This window comes from Hypomesus transpacificus, unplaced genomic scaffold (genome assembly GCF_021917145.1).
Source record: "Hypomesus transpacificus isolate Combined female unplaced genomic scaffold, fHypTra1 scaffold_100, whole genome shotgun sequence".
Taxonomy (NCBI): domain Eukaryota; kingdom Metazoa; phylum Chordata; class Actinopteri; order Osmeriformes; family Osmeridae; genus Hypomesus; species Hypomesus transpacificus.
The window spans coordinates 3800-27333 of record NW_025813695.1 but is presented as its reverse complement, the minus strand read 5'-3'; the positions used below and the strand labels follow the sequence as shown (position 1 = coordinate 27333).

At 47.1% G+C, this 23534-nt stretch overlaps 3 long non-coding RNA genes across 3 annotated transcripts; all 3 read left to right on the top strand.

Annotated features, from left to right (window-relative positions):
• The first annotated feature begins 3089 nt into the window (after positions 1 to 3089).
• Positions 3090 to 3810, top strand: LOC124487781. The gene is made up of 3 exons (XR_006958534.1): positions 3090 to 3297; positions 3376 to 3424; positions 3723 to 3810. It is a non-coding gene; the product is annotated as an uncharacterized LOC124487781 (long non-coding RNA).
• Positions 3811 to 17936: 14126 nt separating this feature from the next.
• Positions 17937 to 18986, top strand: LOC124487779. The gene is made up of 3 exons (XR_006958532.1): positions 17937 to 18166; positions 18531 to 18707; positions 18882 to 18986. It is a non-coding gene; the product is annotated as an uncharacterized LOC124487779 (long non-coding RNA).
• Positions 18987 to 20595: 1609 nt separating this feature from the next.
• LOC124487780 lies at positions 20596 to 21204 on the top strand. Its single transcript, XR_006958533.1, has 3 exons — positions 20596 to 20731; positions 20923 to 21051; positions 21155 to 21204. It is a non-coding gene; the product is annotated as an uncharacterized LOC124487780 (long non-coding RNA).
• The last annotated feature ends 2330 nt before the right edge of the window (positions 21205 to 23534 follow it).

The following is a 23534-nucleotide window of genomic DNA, read 5'->3' as shown; positions in this document are numbered from 1 at the left end:
AAACATCCCTCTGGATGATATACCACTCTAACACTGCCTATTGCTAAAATAAATATAGCTGTCACAGCGTCTGTCAGTCAAGAAGAAGTGAGAATTAAAGCCAAATGTGAGTCTAAATTGTGGAATCACATCATCAGTAGTATACCCAGGATCATTGGGTGTTTCGGCCTTCGAAACACTAGACACCCTCACCATAGGCAGGCCCACCAGGGTTGATCAAATCCCCAGTGTGTGATTCCAGTCCAATTGGTACGTCAACACCTGAATTTTGTAAAAAAGTCCAGTCCACAGAGAAACCGTCCCACCCAATGCTGTTCTGAGAAGAAATGGGAAAAACTAACAGAATGCCCAGACGCCTCAACTCAAAGCGACTTTCCAATAAATTAGCGACTTTAACATTAAAAAGCAATTTTACTAATAAAAACCTAGCAAACAATCAAATATTCATGTCAATAATAATACCTACCTGAGCTGCTTCACAATAAGACAATATGAATGTCAATAATAATAATAATAATACTTACCTGTCCTAGGAATAAAAGAGGGTTAGGATAGAAAGCAGGGTTAGGTTTAGGAGAGAAAGAGAGACCCACCAGGGGTCTAGGGTTGGGGTTAGGATAGGGTGCAGGTGGGGTTAGGGTAGGGAGAGAGGGGGGGTTTGGAGAGAGGGGGGGTTGGGTTTAGGCAAGAGAAGGAGAAGGAAAATAGAGCAGTGACTCGTACAGTGCAGACACCCACAGGGCGAATGACACTGCTGCCCACAGGGCTCGAGTCGAAATCTCCCGCCCTCCCCAAAGGAATCAATCCCAAGGGGCGGAAGGCAGAGACAGACTAGGAAGAGTAGAAAACAGTGAGCAAAACACATTCCCCCTCCCAAAATAACCTCTTGAGTGAACAAATCCTGCAGAAAGCTTGATTGATTGAGGAAGTCTTGTGCCGTCCCGTTCAGAGTGATGTGAAAAATCTAAACTTAGAAGAGCAAAGCCACAGGCCTTCTCACAAAAATTGTCTTCATCTTCTTGAGGCAATATAAGAATTAATATAAGAATTAAGAGTGGAAAGGGGACGATAGGAGCAAGTCGGGCCAAGGCCCCGGCAAGGTTAGGTGTGGTAGTAATAACGAGGAAACACCCTGTGGGACCCCGACGGGACCACAGTACTGGTGAGACCCCATTTAGGCACGCGCACCTGAAACCCAACTCACTCCGTCCCCCTGGAATGAATAAATGAGCAAGAGTCTGTTTTATAGGCTCCTCCTTCTCTACTGCCAGTCACATTGGCCAATAGAAGTAGTATTAACATCCCACAGGGATACAGTTGTCCGAAGACTTTCCAAAATGTAATTAAAAAATGTAATTAAAACCGTTCTCAGACTCAGAATCCCCGTAAAGGTTAAGACCAACGTCATCCAGAAGCCCAGGGCCAGCAGTCTCACAGAGAAATCATGTAACACAAGCACATCCCTACTCTGAACAATAATACAACCCAGACCACCAAAGCCTGCAAAGTGGTTGAGGTCACATCCGATCTTCCCCAGCACCAACAATGCCGACCGTGATGCCCAATCAATGCCCTGACAGATGACCGCCGGCTAGCCTGACACCAGGATCACATCCGATATACCCGATGCCCACCGCCACTCCAGGCAGTCACCCGAGACCACGTCCCATGACAAGGCCCAAGATCGGGATCACTGTAGAGCGCTGAGAGCCCAGCAGTGAGTCCAGGTGGTTCAGAGATTATGGTTTTAGCCCATGAGACAAAACAAACTCAAGAGACACCGGCCCAGGCCTCAATGGACCGAAGGTCATGATTCAATGAGTACAGAGTCGGCCCAAATCCGGATCCCGTTGGTCTTCATCCAACATCCCGTCTCCAGGTCCTCTTCAACTGCTGTTGTTTCCTTGTTGTCAAACCTGACCTTTTTAATAAATGGGAGCCCATCAGTCTTCATCCAACCTCCTGTGTCCAAGTCTTCTTCAACTGCTGTTGTTTCCTTGTTGTCAAACCTGACCTTTTTAATAAATGGGAGCCCATCAGTCTTCATCCAACATCCTGTGTCCAAGTCTTCTTCAATTGTTGTTTCCTTGTTGTCAAACCTGACCTTTTTAGCAAATAGGAGCCCATCGGCATAAACATCCCTCTGGATGATATACCACTCTAACACTGCCTATTGCTAAAATAAATATAGCTGTCACAGCGTCTGTCAGTCAAGAAGAAGTGAGAATTAAAGCCAAATGTGAGTCTAAATTGTGGAATCACATCATCAGTAGTATACCCAGGATCATTGGGTGTTTCGGCCTTCGAAACACTAGACACCCTCACCATAGGCAGGCCCACCAGGGTTGATCAAATCCCCAGTGTGTGATTCCAGTCCAATTGGTACGTCAACACCTGAATTTTGTAAAAAAGTCCAGTCCACAGAGAAACCGTCCCACCCAATGCTGTTCTGAGAAGAAATGGGAAAAACTAACAGAATGCCCAGACGCCTCAACTCAAAGCGACTTTCCAATAAACTAGCGACTTTAACATTAAAAAGCAATTTTACTAATAAAAACCTAGCAAACAATAAAATATTCATGTCAATAATAATACCTACCTGAGCTGCTTCACAATAAGACAACATGAATGTCAATAATAATAATACTTACCTGTCCTAGGAATAAAAGAGGGTTAAGATAGAAAGCAGGGTTAGGTTTAGGAGAGAAAGAGAGACCCACCAGGGTTAGGGTTGGGGTCGGGGTCGGGGTCGGGGTCGGGGTCGGGGTCGGGGTCGGGGTCGGGGTCAGGGGTCAGGGGTCAAGGGTTAGGGTTAGGGTTAGGGTTAGGGTTAGGGTTAGGGTTAGGGTTAGGGTTAGTAGGGTTAGGGTTAGGGTTAGGGTTAGGGGTTAGGGGTTAGGGGTAGGGGTAGGGTTAGGGTTAGGGTTAGGGTTAGGGTTAGGGTCAGGGTCAGGGTCAGGGTCAGGGTCAGGGTCAGGGTCAGGGTCTGGGTTAGGGTTAGGGTTAGGGTTAGGGTTAGGGTTAGGGTTTAGGGTTTAGGGTTAGGGTTTAGGGTTAGGGTTAGGGTTTAGGTTAGGGTTAGGGTTAGGTTTGGGTTAGGGTAGGGTTAAAAGAAAAACTGGATGGTCTTAAAGAGCACGGGCCTATTATTACTGTGTTGTTAAGCTAATTGAAATTGAAATGAAAAGGGTAGGAATGCAAATGGATGTGTTGTAGAATCATGTTTGTTTTTTTTAAAAAAAACAGGTGCTGTGTGGCGCTGAATGAGTGGATGGTGTTGTGGATTTGAGGATCAAGGTAAGTGTTGTTGAAATTACTTTTTTAATGTGTCGATCTATGTGTGTGCAGGTAAATATGTGTGGGTGTATTTTACAGGTGCTGTGTGGCGATGAATAAGTGGATGGTGCTGAAGATGGAGATCAGGGTGAGTGTTGTTGCACTGTTTTCTAGTGTGTCAGTCTATGTGTCTATGTAAAGCTGTATGTGAATAAGTAAAAAGGTTAACTATGTGTGTGTGTTTATTTGGGCCTCTGTGCGAGGGTGTAGACGTATGTGTTGTGTATGGACCTGATCTGTGTGTGTGTGTGTGTGGGTGTTGTGTAGTCAGTACCAGAAGGAAGTATACATCAACAGAATTGCCATGAAAAAATATGTATACACTTTATTTATTAAATTAAACTGGTCCTGTGTGAAAAATAAGAATGTTATGTTTTCTCATTCAGTCCCAGGGGTGTAATTGTGTTCAACTGTGTGATCCATTTTCTTTCGGCATGCTTCCGCTGTCCACTGGACCACCCGGACCCCGACTCCACCCCAGATATGATGAGGTGAGTGACGGGGTGCTCCTGGAAGTGTGTGACCAGTGTTGTTTGTAGGTGTGCCCGTGAGATGTTGTTGAGGTGTTGTTTCAGCCTAGTGTCTATTGAAGCTCCGGTTTCTCCTACGTAGTGTTTATGGCAGAGTGTGCAGGTGATGATGTAAACCACATTGGAGGTTTGTAGGGTGAGGCTGTCCGGGACTGGAGCCGATGTGTGGCTATGGGGGTTTGTAATAAATTTCCTGTTTTTGTAGTGCAATGTGTGAGGTTTGGTTATTGGAGGGGGCATATTGCTGAATTTAGTATGTATGAGGATATCCTTAAGACTTTTATTTTTTCTATATGCGGAGATGATCCTATATGGTTTAAGTGGGGGGTATGTGTGTTGAGCTGTGGTGAAATTGTGTTTGAATGTATGTTGCAGTGGGCGTGTTCTATGTGAGAATGTCGTGACTAAGGGAATGATGATTTTAGGTGGATCTGGGCCAGTGCCGGTTGTGTGTGAGGTAGCCGGGGAAGTGGGAGGAAAGGTAGGGTTAAAGGGGGGGTGTGCTTCCGGGATGGGGTTAAAGGGCGGGTCCGCGGAGATGTTAAAGGGGGAGTTGAGGTTGGGCGTGGGGTCGGGAAGGTTGGGGTTAGGGTTAAAAGTCAGGTTGGGTCTACCCGTGGAATTAAAAGGAAGGGGGGTGGGGTTGCGGGGAGGGTTGGGGTTAGGCGCGGGATCCGAGGGGTTGTGGTTAGGGTAGGGGACCAGGCTGGGTATAGTTTTGGGAGGGGGAGGAGTGGGGTTAAGGGGAGGGTGGGGTTGGTGACTATGACTACGGGTGGAATTAAAGATGGGATAGTAGCGGGGTGTTGGGTGGGGTACTGTAGCAGGGCCCTGGGAAGGTTTAGGGTTAGGAGGGGGGTTGGGGGAGGATACAGGATGCAAACCCGGTGTAGGGTAAGGGAGAGGATTTGGGGGGAAGGGGGATAGGAGGGGGAGGGGATCTGCTGCAGGTTGTGTATGTACTGTTGCTTGTATTTGGAATGTCTGAGGTGTGTGTGATGTGTGTGTGTTGGTTGTGTGTGCATCGCTGTTTGTAGTGTTGGGTGTGTGTGTGGGCCGAGTGGGAGAGAGAGCTGCCAAAGTGTCATTTTTAATAGTGCGCAGAAACCTCTTGGAATATCCCCTTTGTCTGAGTGAGTGAAAGAGTGTTTGAATGGCTATGTGTAAATCGTCTTTGTGAGACGATATTCTATGAAACCGGATGATCTGTGATTTGACGATACCTTTAAATGTGTGCTTGGGGTGATAGCTATGTTTATGTAATAGTGCGTGTGTGTCTGTGGGTTTGAAATATACTCGTGTCTGAAGTGTCTTATGTGTTGCGTTTATTGTGTGAAAGTAAACTGTAGTGTCCAGAAAGTGAATCTGTTGTGGGTCAATGATGTACTTCACCGTGATGGATGGATGGTGTGAGTTAAGTATGTGTATGAATTCCGTGAAATGTTTGATGTCGTGTGGCCATGCCCCTATGATATCGTCTAAAAACCTGAAGTAGAATGATGGTTGCAGTGGACACTTTGACAGCGCTTCTCTCTCCCACTCAGCCATGTAAATGTTGGCATATGCGGGGGCAAACTTTTTGCCCATAGCCGTACCCATCGTCTGCAGATAATGTTTATTGTTAAATAAGAAATCATTATTATCTAAGCTAATTTGTAATAACTGTAAAATGTCCTGATCCGGTCTTTTGTTATCTGGGTGCTTATGAAATAGGGATTTGACAGCCTGCACACCCATTGTGGTGTTAATGTTGGTGTACAGGCTGTCCACATCGATGGTGAAGATGTGTGTGTGGGAGGGAACGGCTATGGGCTTGAGCTTTTCTAAAAAGTGATATGTGTCTTTAAGATAACTGGGGTGCCGGGTGGATAAGGGGTTGATGTAGTAGTCGATGTATTCCGAGATGTTATAGGACTCGCTGTTACAATCGGATACTATGGGTCTGCCAGGAGGAACTTCAAAGGGAATGGTCCAGGTGTCCGGTTCTTTGTGGATCTTGGGAAGTAAGTAAAAGAGTCTTTGTCGTGGGGTGTCCGGTCCGTATAGGTAGTCCCGTTGCTTAGCTGTAATGTAGCGTCTGTCATAAAGTGATTTGATGATAGTCCTAAGTTTCACCTGTGTCTGTGGTTGTATGCTATCCGGTATGATTTTGTAATGTCTGATGTTGTTTAACTGCCTATTTGCTTCAAAAATGTACTGGTGGTTATCTAAGATGACTATTTTGGATCCTTTGTCCGCTGGTTTGATGACTATGTGTGGGTTGTTTTTGAGTGTTTGTAGTGACTCTCGGAGTGTGGTAGTGAGGTTGTCCTGTCTGTCCGTCTGTGTGTTATGGTCTCGTAAAGTCCTTCTGTCCGCCTTGATGAGGGTCCTGATGTGGTGGTCCACCTGGGAGAGTTTAGGCTCCCAGGTGGAAGGATTGATGAAGGGCAGGTGGTTATTGCTCTCTGTATAGTCAAAGTAGTCCAGTATTTTAAGTCGTCTGTGATATTTGTGGATGTCCCTTTGAAGTTCCTCCTGGTCAAAAGTGGTGGGACGGGGCACAAAGGTGAGGCCTCTCTCCAGAAGTGCTACTTGTGTTGGTGATGGGTGAAATGTTTTGGACAGATTCAAAATGTTAGAATTGGATGGTAGTGGTGAATGAGGGAGCTGGGGGGCGGGGGGAGGAGGGGGGGCCCTAGATGTATGTGTCGTTGGTAAATGTGTGACAATGTTAAAGGTGTCTGGGTTGTGAGTATGAGTAATTATAAATTTAACTGTGAACACCAGTGTGCAAATATTGCTGCTGCTGTTTCTGGTGTCCAGTGAATGTTGTCCCTATTAGTGTAGAATGCATCATGAGGTATTTCATACAGTGTGGGTAGGTGTTTGCTGATGTAACTATTTATGATCTTAATGTTTTGTTTATGTTGTGGAGTGAGAAGTGGTGAGTGGCTTATGATGGGGACGTAGATGGTGGCGTTAGGGAAGGTGCTCTTGGCTTCCCTGTACATGTTGCCTAATTGTTTGAGTGATGTCTGGTATGGGTCGAGATCCTTATTGTTGAGACCCACCGAGAGGACCACCACCTCTGTGTGTGGGTGTACCTGTGTTTTTTCCAGTACCTTTTGGAAATGGTGAAAGGTGGCCCCGGGGTAGCTATCCACCTGTGCCCTAGGGTTCTGGAAGGGGGGAATCCTATTTAAGTTGGAATCCCCGATGAACAGATGGGACTTTATGCCTTTAATGTTCCAGTCCGCCACCTTGCGTGCGGGCCGGGCTATGTGATAAGTCGGTGTGACTAGTGCTTGGGTGTGTTGGGGGGTGCTAGGGTCTTGTGACCGGAGTTGAGAAGTGTGTGTTGGCTGTAGGGATGTGCGTGTTGAGGCGCCGAGTTTCGGAGAGTCCCCTACAGGCTCCTTGGTAGGGTGGAAAGGGGAGGGCTCAGAGTAGGCTTTTACCAAAGGTGATTTGCCTTTTGGTTGCCCTTTCATCATGTTATTTGCCTGCAATAAGGGCCTGTTTTTTGGGGGACTCTCCTGTTCGGCGCCTGGGGAAGGTGGGAAGAAAGAAGGGGTTAAAGGGTGTTTAGTGGTGTTTGGGACCAGATTCAGATGGATGGGGGAAGATGATGAGGGGGAGTATCGGTGACCTACAGGGGAGGGGAAGCTTGTCTCTGTGGAGAAAGCTCCCCGTGCATGTGTCTGTGTGTTAGAGGGGGAGAAGGTGTGTTTTTTGAAGTGGAAGGGGTTAGGGTTAGGGTTAGGGTTAGGGGTTAGGGGTTAGGGGTTAGGGGTAGGGGTAGGGTTAGGGTTAGGGTTAGGGTTAGGGTTAGGGTCAGGGTCAGGGTCAGGGTCAGGGTCAGGGTCTGGGTCAGGGTCAGGGTCAGGGTTTGGGTTAGGGTTAGGGTTAGGGTTAGGGTTAGGGTTAGGGTTAGGGTTAGGGTTAGGGTTTAGGGTTAGGGTTAGGGTTTAGGTTAGGGTTAGGGTTAGGGTTAGGGTTAGGGTTAGGGTTAGGTTTGGCAATAGTGACGAGGAAACACCCTGTGGGACCCCGACGGGACCACAGTTCAGGTGAGACCCCATTATGGCACGCGCACCTGAAAACCCTCTCACTCCAACCCCTGAAATGGAATAAAGAATATATTCTAAAAGAACTGATTTGCAAGTACTAGTCTGTCGGCTCAAGAGCTAAACAATAGGAGTCTGACAGTATTAGCATCCCACAGGGTTGACATACTGCTGTCCGAAGACTTTCCTCCTAATATTGAACCAAAATACTGAAGTATGGACCGGAAATTCTTTGGGTGGGGGTGGCGGGGGGAGAGAGCTGGAGGGTGGTGAGAGGGTGGGGGAAGAGAGCTGAAGGGTGGTGCGGAAAGGGGTGGGGAAAACAATGAGGGAAGTGTGAGAATCTATATATATCTATGATATGACCATACAGAGTCGACACCCACGGGGCGAGGAACACTGTTGCCCACAGGGCTTTAGTCAGCCTCTACCTACCATCCAAGGGGAAATTCCCAGGATGGGAGGAGAGAGTAAAATAAAGTGGGGGGTGGCGGGGGCGGGGGAAGGGGTGGGGGGGGCGGGGGTTGGCCGGGGGCGGGGAAAGGGGTGGGGGGTGGCGGGGAGCGAGAAGGGAGTGTGGGGGGGGTTTTTGGGGAGGTGTTGAGAGGGATCATAGTCTTCATCCAATATCCTGTGTTCAAGTCCTCTTCCAACATCCTGTGTCAAAGTCTTCTTCAAATGTTGTTGTCAAACCTGACCTTTCCATTAGTCTTCATCCAATGTCCAAGTCCTCTTCAACTGTTGTGCTTTCTTGTTGTCAAACCTGACCTTTTTAGCAAATAGGAGCCCATCAGCATTAACATCCCTCTGGATGATATACCATCGTCTCAAGACTTCAACCCTCCTATTGCTAAAATAAATACAGCTGTCACAGCGTTTGTCAGTCAAGTAGAAGTGAGATTTAACGCCAAATGTGAGAATCTAAATTGTGGAATCACATCATCAGTAGTATACCTAGGATCATTGGGTGTTTCGGCCTTTGAAACACTAGACACCCTCACCATAGGCAGGCCCACCAGGGTTGATCAAATCCCCAGTGTGTGATTCCAGTCCAATTGGTACGTCAACACCTGAATTTTGTAAAAAAGTCCAGTCCACAGAGAAACCGTCCCACCCAATGCTGTTCTGAGAAGAAATGGGGAAAAACTAACAGAATGCCCAGACGCCTCAACTCAAAGCGACTTTCCAATAAATTAGCGACTTTAACATTAAAAAGCAATTTTACTAATAAAAACCTAGCAGTCAATCAAATATTCATGTCAATAATAATACCTACCTGAGCTGCTTCACAATAAGACAATATGAATGTCAATAATAATAATACTTACCTGTCCTAGGAATAAAAGAGGGTTAGGATAGAAAGCAGGGTTAGGTTTAGGAGAGAAAGAGAGACCCACCAGGGGTCTAGGGTTGGGGTTAGGATAGGGTGCAGGTGGGGTTAGGGTAGGGAGAGAGGGGGGGTTTGGAGAGAGGGGGGGTTGGGTTTAGGCAAGAGAAGGAGAAGGAAAATAGAGCAGTGACCCATAGTGTAGACACCCACGGAAGGCAGAGAAAGACTAGGAAAAGTAGAAAAGAGTGAGTAACATACACTCCCCATCCCAAGATTATTCTAAAATGGAGAAATCCTGTAGAGAGCTTGAGTGAAGAATTCCTGTGTCGTCCTGTCCAGAGTGTTGGCAAAAAACATCTTCCGAGTGATTATCAAAACTTAATTAAAATCGTTCTCAGACTCCGAATCACCATAGAGGTTAAGACCAACATAATCCAGAAGCCCAGAGCCAGCAGTCTCACAGAGAAATCATGTTACACAAGCACATCCCTACTCTGAACAATAATACAACCCAGACCACCAAAGCCCGCAAAGTGGTTGAGGTCACATCCGATCTTCCCCAGCACCAACAATGCAGACCGTGATGTCCAATCAATGCCCTGACAGATGACCGCCGGCTAGCCTGACATCAGGATCACATCCGATATACCCGATGCCCACCGCCACTCCAGGCAGTCACCCGAGACCACGTCCCATGACAAGGCCCAAGATCAGAATCACTGTAGAGGGCTGAGAGCCCAGCAGTGAGTCCAGGTGGTTCAGAGATTATGGTTTTAGCCCATGACACAAAATAAACTCAAGAGACACCGGCTCAGGCCTCAATGGACAGATGGTCATGATTCCAGGAGTACAGAGTCGGTCTAAATCCGGATCCCGTTAGTCTTCATCCAACATCGCGTGTCCAAGTCTTCTTCAACCGCTGTGTTTTCTTGTTGTCAAACCTGACCTTTTCAATAAATGGGAGCCCATCAGTCTTCATCCAATATCCTGTGTCCAATTCTTCTTCAACTGCTGTGTTTTCTTGTTGGCAACCTGACCTTTTCAGCAAATAGGAGCCCATCAGTCTTCATCCAACATCCCGTGTCCAAGTCTTCTTCCAATATCCCGTGTCCAAGTCTTCTTCAACTGTTGTGTTTTCTTGTTGTCAAACCTGACCTTTTTAATAAATGGGAGCCCATCAGTCTTCATCCAATATCCTGGGTCCAATTCTTCTTCAACTGCTGTGTTTTCTTGTTGGCAACCTGACCTTTTCAGCAAATAGGAGTCCATCAGTCTTCATCCAACATCCCGTGTCCAAGTCTTCTTCAACTGTTGAGTTTTGTTATCAAACCTGACCTTTTTAATAAATGGGAGCCCATCAGTCTTCATCCAATATCCTGGGTCCAATTCTTCTTCAACTGCTGTGTTTTCTTGTTGGCAACCTGACCTTTTCAGCAAATAGGAGTCCATCAGTCTTCATCCAACATCCCGTGTCCAAGTCTTCTTCAACTGTTGAGTTTTCTTGTTGTCAAACCTGACCTTTTTAATAAATGGGAGCCCATCAGTCTTCATTGGGCGTTTCGGCCTTCGGAACAATATGAGCGAGCAGTGGAAGAGAAGGGGTATATGGAGCGAGCAGGGCCAAGGCCCCGGCAGAGTTAGGTTTGGCAATAGTGACGAGGAAACACCCTGTGGGACCCCGACGGGACCACAGTTCAGGTGAGACCCCATTATGGCACGCGCACCTGAAAACCCTCTCACTCCAACCCCTGAAATGGAATAAAGAATATATTCTAAAAGAACTGATTTGCAAGTACTAGTCTGTCGGCTCAAGAGCTAAACAATAGGAGTCTGACAGTATTAGCATCCCACAGGGTTGACATACTGCTGTCCGAAGACTTTCCTCCTAATATTGAACCAAAATACTGAAGTATGGACCGGAAATTCTTTGGGTGGGGGTGGCGGGGGGAGAGAGCTGGAGGGTGGTGAGAGGGTGGGGGAAGAGAGCTGAAGGGTGGTGCGGAAAGGGGTGGGGAAAACAATGAGGGAAGTGTGAGAATCTATATATATCTATGATATGACCATACAGAGTCGACACCCACGGGGCGAGGAACACTGTTGCCCACAGGGCTTTAGTCAGCCTCTACCTACCATCCAAGGGGAAATTCCCAGGATGGGAGGAGAGAGTAAAATAAAGTGGGGGGTGGCGGGGGCGGGGGAAGGGGTGGGGGGGGCGGGGGTTGGCCGGGGGCGGGGAAAGGGGTGGGGGGTGGCGGGGAGCGAGAAGGGAGTGTGGGGGGGGTTTTTGGGGAGGTGTTGAGAGGGATCATAGTCTTCATCCAATATCCTGTGTTCAAGTCCTCTTCCAACATCCTGTGTCAAAGTCTTCTTCAAATGTTGTTGTCAAACCTGACCTTTCCATTAGTCTTCATCCAATGTCCAAGTCCTCTTCAACTGTTGTGCTTTCTTGTTGTCAAACCTGACCTTTTTAGCAAATAGGAGCCCATCAGCATTAACATCCCTCTGGATGATATACCATCGTCTCAAGACTTCAACCCTCCTATTGCTAAAATAAATACAGCTGTCACAGCGTTTGTCAGTCAAGTAGAAGTGAGATTTAACGCCAAATGTGAGAATCTAAATTGTGGAATCACATCATCAGTAGTATACCTAGGATCATTGGGTGTTTCGGCCTTTGAAACACTAGACACCCTCACCATAGGCAGGCCCACCAGGGTTGATCAAATCCCCAGTGTGTGATTCCAGTCCAATTGGTACGTCAACACCTGAATTTTGTAAAAAAGTCCAGTCCACAGAGAAACCGTCCCACCCAATGCTGTTCTGAGAAGAAATGGGGAAAAACTAACAGAATGCCCAGACGCCTCAACTCAAAGCGACTTTCCAATAAATTAGCGACTTTAACATTAAAAAGCAATTTTACTAATAAAAACCTAGCAAACAATCAAATATTCATGTCAATAATAATACCTACCTGAGCTGCTTCACAATAAGACAATATGAATGTCAATAATAATAATACTTACCTGTCCTAGGAATAAAAGAGGGTTAGGATAGAAAGCAGGGTTAGGTTTAGGAGAGAAAGAGAGACCCACCAGGGGTCTAGGGTTGGGGTTAGGATAGGGTGCAGGTGGGGTTAGGGTAGGGAGAGAGGGGGGGTTTGGAGAGAGGGGGGGTTGGGTTTAGGCAAGAGAAGGAGAAGGAAAATAGAGCAGTGACCCATAGTGTAGACACCCACGGAAGGCAGAGAAAGACTAGGAAAAGTAGAAAAGAGTGAGTAACATACACTCCCCATCCCAAGATTATTCTAAAATGGAGAAATCCTGTAGAGAGCTTGAGTGAAGAATTCCTGTGTCGTCCTGTCCAGAGTGTTGGCAAAAAACATCTTCCGAGTGATTATCAAAACTTAATTAAAATCGTTCTCAGACTCCGAATCACCATAGAGGTTAAGACCAACATAATCCAGAAGCCCAGAGCCAGCAGTCTCACAGAGAAATCATGTTACACAAGCACATCCCTACTCTGAACAATAATACAACCCAGACCACCAAAGCCCGCAAAGTGGTTGAGGTCACATCCGATCTTCCCCAGCACCAACAATGCAGACCGTGATGTCCAATCAATGCCCTGACAGATGACCGCCGGCTAGCCTGACATCAGGATCACATCCGATATACCCGATGCCCACCGCCACTCCAGGCAGTCACCCGAGACCACGTCCCATGACAAGGCCCAAGATCAGAATCACTGTAGAGGGCTGAGAGCCCAGCAGTGAGTCCAGGTGGTTCAGAGATTATGGTTTTAGCCCATGACACAAAATAAACTCAAGAGACACCGGCTCAGGCCTCAATGGACAGATGGTCATGATTCCAGGAGTACAGAGTCGGTCTAAATCCGGATCCCGTTAGTCTTCATCCAACATCGCGTGTCCAAGTCTTCTTCAACCGCTGTGTTTTCTTGTTGTCAAACCTGACCTTTTCAATAAATGGGAGCCCATCAGTCTTCATCCAATATCCTGTGTCCAATTCTTCTTCAACTGCTGTGTTTTCTTGTTGGCAACCTGACCTTTTCAGCAAATAGGAGCCCATCAGTCTTCATCCAACATCCCGTGTCCAAGTCTTCTTCCAATATCCCGTGTCCAAGTCTTCTTCAACTGTTGTGTTTTCTTGTTGTCAAACCTGACCTTTTTAATAAATGGGAGCCCATCAGTCTTCATCCAATATCCTGGGTCCAATTCTTCTTCAACTGCTGTGTTTTCTTGTTGGCAACCTGACCTTTTCAGCAAATAGGAGTCCATCAGTCTTCATCCAACATCCCGTGTCCAAGTCTTCTTCAACTGTTGAGTTTTGTTATCAAACCTGACCTTTTTAATAAATGGGAGCCCATCAGTCTTCATCCAATATCCTGGGTCCAATTCTTCTTCAACTGCTGTGTTTTCTTGTTGGCAACCTGACCTTTTCAGCAAATAGGAGTCCATCAGTCTTCATCCAACATCCCGTGTCCAAGTCTTCTTCAACTGTTGAGTTTTCTTGTTGTCAAACCTGACCTTTTTAATAAATGGGAGCCCATCAGTCTTCATTGGGCGTTTCGGCCTTCGGAACAATATGAGCGAGCAGTGGAAGAGAAGGGGTATATGGAGCGAGCAGGGCCAAGGCCCCGGCAGAGTTAGGTTTGGCAATAGTGACGAGGAAACACCCTGTGGGACCCCGACGGGACCACAGTTCAGGTGAGACCCCATTATGGCACGCGCACCTGAAAACCCTCTCACTCCAACCCCTGAAATGGAATAAAGAATATATTCTAAAAGAACTGATTTGCAAGTACTAGTCTGTCGGCTCAAGAGCTAAACAATAGGAGTCTGACAGTATTAGCATCCCACAGGGTTGACATACTGCTGTCCGAAGACTTTCCTCCTAATATTGAACCAAAATACTGAAGTATGGACCGGAAATTCTTTGGGTGGGGGTGGCGGGGGGAGAGAGCTGGAGGGTGGTGAGAGGGTGGGGGAAGAGAGCTGAAGGGTGGTGCGGAAAGGGGTGGGGAAAACAATGAGGGAAGTGTGAGAATCTATATATATCTATGATATGACCATACAGAGTCGACACCCACGGGGCGAGGAACACTGTTGCCCACAGGGCTTTAGTCAGCCTCTACCTACCATCCAAGGGGAAATTCCCAGGATGGGAGGAGAGAGTAAAATAAAGTGGGGGGTGGCGGGGGCGGGGGAAGGGGTGGGGGGGGCGGGGGTTGGCCGGGGGCGGGGAAAGGGGTGGGGGGTGGCGGGGAGCGAGAAGGGAGTGTGGGGGGGGTTTTTGGGGAGGTGTTGAGAGGGATCATAGTCTTCATCCAATATCCTGTGTTCAAGTCCTCTTCCAACATCCTGTGTCAAAGTCTTCTTCAAATGTTGTTGTCAAACCTGACCTTTCCATTAGTCTTCATCCAATGTCCAAGTCCTCTTCAACTGTTGTGCTTTCTTGTTGTCAAACCTGACCTTTTTAGCAAATAGGAGCCCATCAGCATTAACATCCCTCTGGATGATATACCATCGTCTCAAGACTTCAACCCTCCTATTGCTAAAATAAATACAGCTGTCACAGCGTTTGTCAGTCAAGTAGAAGTGAGATTTAACGCCAAATGTGAGAATCTAAATTGTGGAATCACATCATCAGTAGTATACCTAGGATCATTGGGTGTTTCGGCCTTTGAAACACTAGACACCCTCACCATAGGCAGGCCCACCAGGGTTGATCAAATCCCCAGTGTGTGATTCCAGTCCAATTGGTACGTCAACACCTGAATTTTGTAAAAAAGTCCAGTCCACAGAGAAACCGTCCCACCCAATGCTGTTCTGAGAAGAAATGGGGAAAAACTAACAGAATGCCCAGACGCCTCAACTCAAAGCGACTTTCCAATAAATTAGCGACTTTAACATTAAAAAGCAATTTTACTAATAAAAACCTAGCAAACAATCAAATATTCATGTCAATAATAATACCTACCTGAGCTGCTTCACAATAAGACAATATGAATGTCAATAATAATAATACTTACCTGTCCTAGGAATAAAAGAGGGTTAGGATAGAAAGCAGGGTTAGGTTTAGGAGAGAAAGAGAGACCCACCAGGGGTCTAGGGTTGGGGTTAGGATAGGGTGCAGGTGGGGTTAGGGTAGGGAGAGAGGGGGGGTTTGGAGAGAGGGGGGGTTGGGTTTAGGCAAGAGAAGGAGAAGGAAAATAGAGCAGTGACCCATAGTGTAGACACCCACGGAAGGCAGAGAAAGACTAGGAAAAGTAGAAAAGAGTGAGTAACATACACTCCCCATCCCAAGATTATTCTAAAATGGAGAAATCCTGTAGAGAGCTTGAGTGAAGAATTCCTGTGTCGTCCTGTCCAGAGTGTTGGCAAAAAACATCTTCCGAGTGATTATCAAAACTTAATTAAAATCGTTCTCAGACTCCGAATCACCATAGAGGTTAAGACCAACATAATCCAGAAGCCCAGAGCCAGCAGTCTCACAGAGAAATCATGTTACACAAGCACATCCCTACTCTGAACAATAATACAACCCAGACCACCAAAGCCCGCAAAGTGGTTGAGGTCACATCCGATCTTCCCCAGCACCAACAATGCAGACCGTGATGTCCAATCAATGCCCTGACAGATGACCGCCGGCTAGCCTGACATCAGGATCACATCCGATATACCCGATGCCCACCGCCACTCCAGGCAGTCACCCGAGACCACGTCCCATGACAAGGCCCAAGATCAGAATCACTGTAGAGGGCTGAGAGCCCAGCAGTGAGTCCAGGTGGTTCAGAGATTATGGTTTTAGCCCATGACACAAAATAAACTCAAGAGACACCGGCTCAGGCCTCAATGGACAGATGGTCATGATTCCAGGAGTACAGAGTCGGTCTAAATCCGGATCCCGTTAGTCTTCATCCAACATCGCGTGTCCAAGTCTTCTTCAACCGCTGTGTTTTCTTGTTGTCAAACCTGACCTTTTCAATAAATGGGAGCCCATCAGTCTTCATCCAATATCCTGTGTCCAATTCTTCTTCAACTGCTGTGTTTTCTTGTTGGCAACCTGACCTTTTCAGCAAATAGGAGCCCATCAGTCTTCATCCAACATCCCGTGTCCAAGTCTTCTTCCAATATCCCGTGTCCAAGTCTTCTTCAACTGTTGTGTTTTCTTGTTGTCAAACCTGACCTTTTTAATAAATGGGAGCCCATCAGTCTTCATCCAATATCCTGGGTCCAATTCTTCTTCAACTGCTGTGTTTTCTTGTTGGCAACCTGACCTTTTCAGCAAATAGGAGTCCATCAGTCTTCATCCAACATCCCGTGTCCAAGTCTTCTTCAACTGTTGAGTTTTGTTATCAAACCTGACCTTTTTAATAAATGGGAGCCCATCAGTCTTCATCCAATATCCTGGGTCCAATTCTTCTTCAACTGCTGTGTTTTCTTGTTGGCAACCTGACCTTTTCAGCAAATAGGAGTCCATCAGTCTTCATCCAACATCCCGTGTCCAAGTCTTCTTCAACTGTTGAGTTTTCTTGTTGTCAAACCTGACCTTTTTAATAAATGGGAGCCCATCAGTCTTCATTGGGCGTTTCGGCCTTCGGAACAATATGAGCGAGCAGTGGAAGAGAAGGGGTATATGGAGCGAGCAGGGCCAAGGCCCCGGCAGAGTTAGGTTTGGCAATAGTGACGAGGAAACACCCTGTGGGACCCCGACGGGACCACAGTTCAGGTGAGACCCCATTATGGCACGCGCACCTGAAAACCCTCTCACTCCAACCCCTGAAATGGAATAAAGAATATATTCTAAAAGAACTGATTTGCAAGTACTAGTCTGTCGGCTCAAGAGCTAAACAATAGGAGTCTGACAGTATTAGCATCCCACAGGGTTGACATACTGCTGTCCGAAGACTTTCCTCCTAATATTGAACCAAAATACTGAAGTATGGACCGGAAATTCTTTGGGTGGGGGTGGCGGGGGGAGAGAGCTGGAGGGTGGTGAGAGGGTGGGGGAAGAGAGCTGAAGGGTGGTGCGGAAAGGGGTGGGGAAAACAATGAGGGAAGTGTGAGAATCTATATATATCTATGATATGACCATACAGAGTCGACACCCACGGGGCGAGGAACACTGTTGCCCACAGGGCTTTAGTCAGCCTCTACCTACCATCCAAGGGGAAATTCCCAGGATGGGAGGAGAGAGTAAAATAAAGTGGGGGGTGGCGGGGGCGGGGGAAGGGGTGGGGGGGGGCGGGGGTTGGCCGGGGGCGGGGAAAGGGGTGGGGGGTGGCGGGGAGCGAGAAGGGAGTGTGGGGGGGGTTTTTGGGGAGGTGTTGAGAGGGATCATAGTCTTCATCCAATATCCTGTGTTCAAGTCCTCTTCCAACATCCTGTGTCAAAGTCTTCTTCAAATGTTGGGTTAGGGTTAGGGTTAGGGTTAGGGTTAGGGTTAGGGTTAGGGTTAGGGTTAGGGTTAGGGTTAGGGTTAGGGTTAGGGTAGGGTTAGGGTTAGGGTTAGGGTTAGGGTTAGGGTTAGGGTTAGGGTTAGGGTTAGGGTTAGGGTTAGGGTTAGGGTTAGGTTAGGTTAGGGTTAGGGTTAGGGTTAGGGTTAGGGTTAGGGTTAGGGTTAGGGTTAGGGTTAGGTTAGATAAGAGATCTCAACCCCTTGCAGGGTTGGAGTTGCACTGGCACTAGCTCATTGTGCTGGACCGTGGAGACCTATTGTTCCTGTAAAGATGTGAAGATGAAAGAATAATTTTTATGGAGATTTGAAGGTCTGTAAGGTAAGTGTTTTTGGTAAGTATAGTGCACATTGTTCGTCCTCAATGAGGGTGCAATAAACTAATGTGACATTCTTTTCTTTCTATTCCCCCAGGTGAATCCTACAACATTGAACGCAGCAAAAGAGGTAAGTGCAACTGCATTCTGGAGCTGGGATCTCCCACATGGCAGGGCAACAAGCGCCCAACACAAATGTAATAAATCATAATTCATAGCAATATTATTACAACAGAAAACATATATATATATATATACATATATATGAAGCCCTGCCATGCGGAAGATCCCAACTACCTGTAACGTCTACAGATATCCCCAGGGACAACAAAGTAAGATTTTTAAAAAAACACTCCTTTATGTTTAATTGGAACCTGTTTGGATTTTTAATATTTCTCATTTAGCCCTAATGGGTCAATTGTTCTTAAAAGATGAATCCAGGTTCTCTCTGCCTTTTGTCTTTGAGTTTTTGTCCACTCTTTCTGGCTCTCCAGACCCTCAATCCCCATATTGCTAACCCCATGCAATGCAAAGTGCCGGTATAGGACCGTCTCCTTGTTTCCTCTCCTGACCTGATACCTGTGCTGTTTAAAACGGATCTCCATGGAGTATTTGGATTCTCCAATGTACAGTTTCTGGCAACTCGAGCATCTAATTGCGTACACCACATTGTAAGTTTTAAAGTTGATGTTTTTCCTTATTGGTACCCCCCCTCCCAGAATGTCTATTTCCAACATAGACATCCTGGTGGAAATGTTCTTGTTCTGTTAGGGATACCTTAGGTTTCTTATTTAGGCTCGAGTGTACCAGTTTGTCTTTCAGGTTTTTATTCCTTCTGTATGCAGAGATCAACTTAAAAGAACCCAGGTCCTCCAGGGTCTCCTGGGCCTGTCCAAGGTTGTGCCTTAATTGGCCACCCAAACGTCCAAGAGGACGAGAGAACGTCGTGACCACAGGTATAATTTTTTTCTCATCATCTTTCACCACATATTTTCCATTTGTTTGAAACACCCCTCTCACTTCGCTCTTTATCCCCCTCAGGAACCTCCGAGAATATCCCCGAGGCCTTAAGGCTTTAAAGAGGACCGATGTCGCCTCCTCCACATCCTCCAGGTGAGTACAAATGCGATGGAATCTGATAAGTTGTGATTTTACCAGACCTTTATATGTATGCTTGGGATGATAACTATTTTTGTGGAGCAGAGCATGTCTATCTGTTTCCTTAAAGAAAACCTTGGTAGCTAATTTTTTTATTGTTGCACCCAAACTGGATGTAAAAAATACCTGTGTGTCTAGGAATTCCAACGTTTCTCTCTGGATGTTGTGTGTTATCTTGATGGCCGGATGATGTGTATTTAAGACCTCTAAGAATTCTTTGAAACTCTCCATATCTCCCTCCCAGATACCGAAGATGTCATCAAGGTACCTCAAGTACAGTGACGGCAGATGGCGACATTTTACAAATGCTGATTCTTCCCACCCGCACATATACAAATTTGCATAGGCCGGGGCAAATTTCTTGCCCATCGCTGTACCATGAATCTGGAGGTAATATTTATTGTTGAACTCAAAGTCATTCCGGTCCAGGCTCATCTTTAAAAGTTCTAAAATAAAGGCATCAGGTCTTCCTACAACAGGAAATTTATTAAAGGCAGCTCTAATTGCCTGCAGGCCCAGAGTCGTGTCTATGTTGGTGTATAGTGAGTTGATGTCTATGGAAAACAAAAACGCATCGGCTGAGACTGAAATTAACCCAACTTTCTCCACAAAATCATACGTATCCTTTATGTAAGAAGCATGTCTGTGTGAGAGTGGGTTAATGTGCGAGTCCAGATACTCAGCGATGTTAGACGACTCTGAGCCACAGTCACTTACTATTGGTCGGCCACAGGGAACCCGGCCCGGGACAGTCCATTTATCAAGGGCCTTGTGTATCTTAGGGAGCAGATAGAAAACCCTTGGCCTGGGAACATCCGGTCCCAACAGGTAAGACATTTGCTTTGATGTTATTATGTCAGCCCGAAACATTTCACACAAGACAGAGCGAATCATGATCTGTGTCTCGGGCTGCATTGAATGTAATAAAGGTGTATAATGTTCTCTGTTGGCCAATTGTTTTTCTGCTTCCAAAAGATACTGAGTCCTGTCCATAATCACAATTTGTGACCCCTTATCTGCCGGTTTGATTACCAGAGCCGGGTTTTCTGCCAGAGTCTTGATGGCTTGGAGTTCCCCCGTACTCAGATTGTAAGTCTGCTCCGGCATTGGTCTAAAGGCCCTAAGAGCTTCCAGATCTTTCTGGATAAGGGTTTCAATTGTGTTAGCCACCCTCTGTGGCACCCAGCTAGACGGGTCCGTGAAGGGTGTATGGACATATTCATTTTCATAATTAAAATGATCTAACAGTTTTAATCTCCTATGATAAATATGGAGGTCTCGGCGTAATTCCCTGCGGTCTGGCTGCCTTGGAGTAGGAATGAAGGTAAGTCCCAATTCCAGCACTTTTTTCTCGACCTCATTCAGTCTATAAGACCTTGAGAGGTTCATAATGTTGGATGATGGAGCTGTATTATCACACTCGTCTCCATTTAGTTTAAAAATTCCAGCCATAGTTTAAAAATTCTGTCTGCAGTTTCCGGAGTCCAATGGACCGGGTCCCTTGGCATCACATTAAAATAGCGCGTCTCCAAGACAGGTAAATATTCACAACTTTTAACAATATCCTCATTAAATCTCCTCAGTAGGCTCTTTTCTAAGTCACCCAGCCTGTCTGAGAAGTGGATCTGTGCTACATAGATGATAGCATTTGGAAATCCTGTGTCACACACCGCTAGGAGTCGTCGCATCTGTTTCAGTAATGTATCAGGTACATTCTTCTTTAAACAGTTCACCAGGCCTACAGAAAGGATCACCTTTTCCACTTCCAGCTGGGGAGCTAGCTTTGCTATTACTCCCCTTAGGTGATCACAAGAGGCCCCTGGGAAACTGTCTACCTGAATGTTGTTATTTTCAAAGGTAGGTATTTTTGCGAGGTTGGAATCTCCTATAAACAGTATTGGTTTTGTGACTTCCAGGTTCCATGCAAAGATCTTTCTTTGGACATTTGGATGTCTTACAGGTTCCACACGAGAGGCGGTGCCCAATGGCAGCTGGCAGCGAGGACTAAGGTAAGTGGGGCTGGGGGGGTGTGGGGAGGGGCGGGAACGGGGAGCGGGACGGTTGAGGTTAGGGTCAGGTGACAGGGTAGAGGTCAAGTCCCCATTCATTCCCAAACAGTTGGGGTTAGGCACCGGGGGCAGAGTGGAGGTAAGATCCCCATCTGTCCCTAGTGGAGGAGAGGCCCAGGAAAGGGAGGGGTTGGGGTTAGGTAAGGGGGAATTTGGGAAGAGGCCCCCATTGGCCACCATCATAGTCTCTCGCTGTCCCATAGTGCCCTCTGGAGGACCACTCAGGTCATTAGGACAAGGAGAAGAATTAAGACTCTCACTAATGTGGACTGCCACATTACTGAGTTGGGGAGGATTTTGGTTTGTTGCCCCCCTCTCCCCACCCCCCTCACCTGCAGAGCGCTCGCCTGCAGAGTGAGAATCCCCTCCTGGAGGACCCCGTGCAGCCTCAATTTCTGAGGAGGTGTCCTCCATTTGGAGATTAAAGGGTATGGGAGTCTGGGGTGGCAACTCCATCATAACAACGCTAGTCGGCCTAGATGACATTAAGGCCTCCTTAAAGGTAAGTAGCATTGGCTCTGTTGTTATTGTTGTTCTTCCTCCCTCTAATGGTCTAATTTTATACCTTTCAGTCCCCAGAGGACCACCAGAGGTCGCCAAATCCCCTTTCCCAGGTAAGTTGTTATTCCCATGGGTAGGGGTATTTTTTGGACGTAACCTACTCAGGTTGGTCCTCTGTTTTTTAGGGATAGGTGTTCCCTGGATGTAAGGGGTCTGGCCCTCCCTCCCTGGGGAGCAGAGCAACGGCGGGAAGTCCACACTGTCAGAGTTCAGTGGGTTTGGAATAGCTGGTATTTCCATTGGAGTTATCAGCATTGTACGCAGAGTATCCACAGATGTACTAGTGAATCTTCTTTTGTATTTCAGCTTACTCCAACCCACCGCTACCTGAAGGGCCCTTTCATCCAGTACTGGTAAGTCTCCCAAAATTGAACCCATTACCCCATCGTAGTGGACCCGTAATGTTTCCAATACATCCCTCAACCACTTTTGAGTATCATTTTTCACTCTTTCTGTGGTATTGAGCGATGGCGAGGATGGTTTGATAAAAGATGCTAATTTTTGTACCTGTCTTTCCATCCCCTTAGGACAGACTCCTGTCAAAATAGAATGACTCAGAATCTCAGAGTGATGTAATGCTTGGAGAAGCTTGAAGTATTTCTTGGTGAGTGGGATATTGAGAGGATTCGATGTATAATTCCTTCCCTTTGTTATGTTTCCCCCCAGGGCATTTCCCCCTTCAGCGGGTTAGGGTTAGGGTTAGGGTTAGGGTTAGGGTTAGGGTTAGGGTTAGGGTTAGGGTTAGGGTTAGGGTTAGGGTTAGGGAGCAGTTTCTGAAGACCCCCACGCCAAGCAGTTCAGTACTTCGACCCGCATAGGCTAGGGGTAAATGCACAAGTATCCTAGACCCATGTAGATCATCCATCAGAGGGGGTAGGGGAATGGACCCCCTCCAGGACCCCAAAGGAGTCCCAGGCCTGTAGACCTTGTCACGCTTGCTACCCGAGGTAAATAAATGCCTAAGCACTAAGAGGACGTGAGCAACCGACGGGTACATGGATAACCCACCCCCGTATCCACTTACGGACGTGTGCAAACCACCAGGTCTAAGCAGGAGCATGCTCTGAAGTCTTCCGTCCCCACAAGTAAGGTAACCCCCGAGGAGGAGAGGTAGGAGACCTCTGGTGTCAAGATTCACGCGTGGGTAGCAGAGGTGACCGGTAACCGTAGCACATGCTACATCCGAGTGAAGACACTGGGGGCTCCTCACATCCAATCCTAAGCGCGGAGCGCATCGGCGCGAAGCGCCGATTGCGCGGAGCCAAAGGTGTCCCAGCGGCAACGGTGATTCTGCGAAGTCCAAACAGGGTCCTCTTGAAGAGTAGTGGCACTGTCGTGAGTGAATGGATGCACATGAGTGTGTGAGTGCGTGCTATACCTGTGCCCAGAAGCCAACTCAATCTGAAAGTCTAAAAAAGGCCTGCCTGAAAAAGAGAGAATAACCTATACCAAAACCAGGGCGTGTTTGAAGAGTAGAAGACATCTGCACCTCATGTGCACCTGGGGAGAGAGCGGGTTAGTGGACAGGACACACGAGTGCCGTGAAAGCAAAATGGGGGTGCTCAGAAGAAGAGCACCGCAGGTGTACATGAGTACAGGGAGGACAGGGCCTGTGAGAAGGGAAAAAGAGACAATGCGTGTGGATGTGGAGATGTGTGTGTGTGAGCGAGAGGAGAGTTTGAGAGTGTGTAGTAGGCAGAGCAAGAGAGG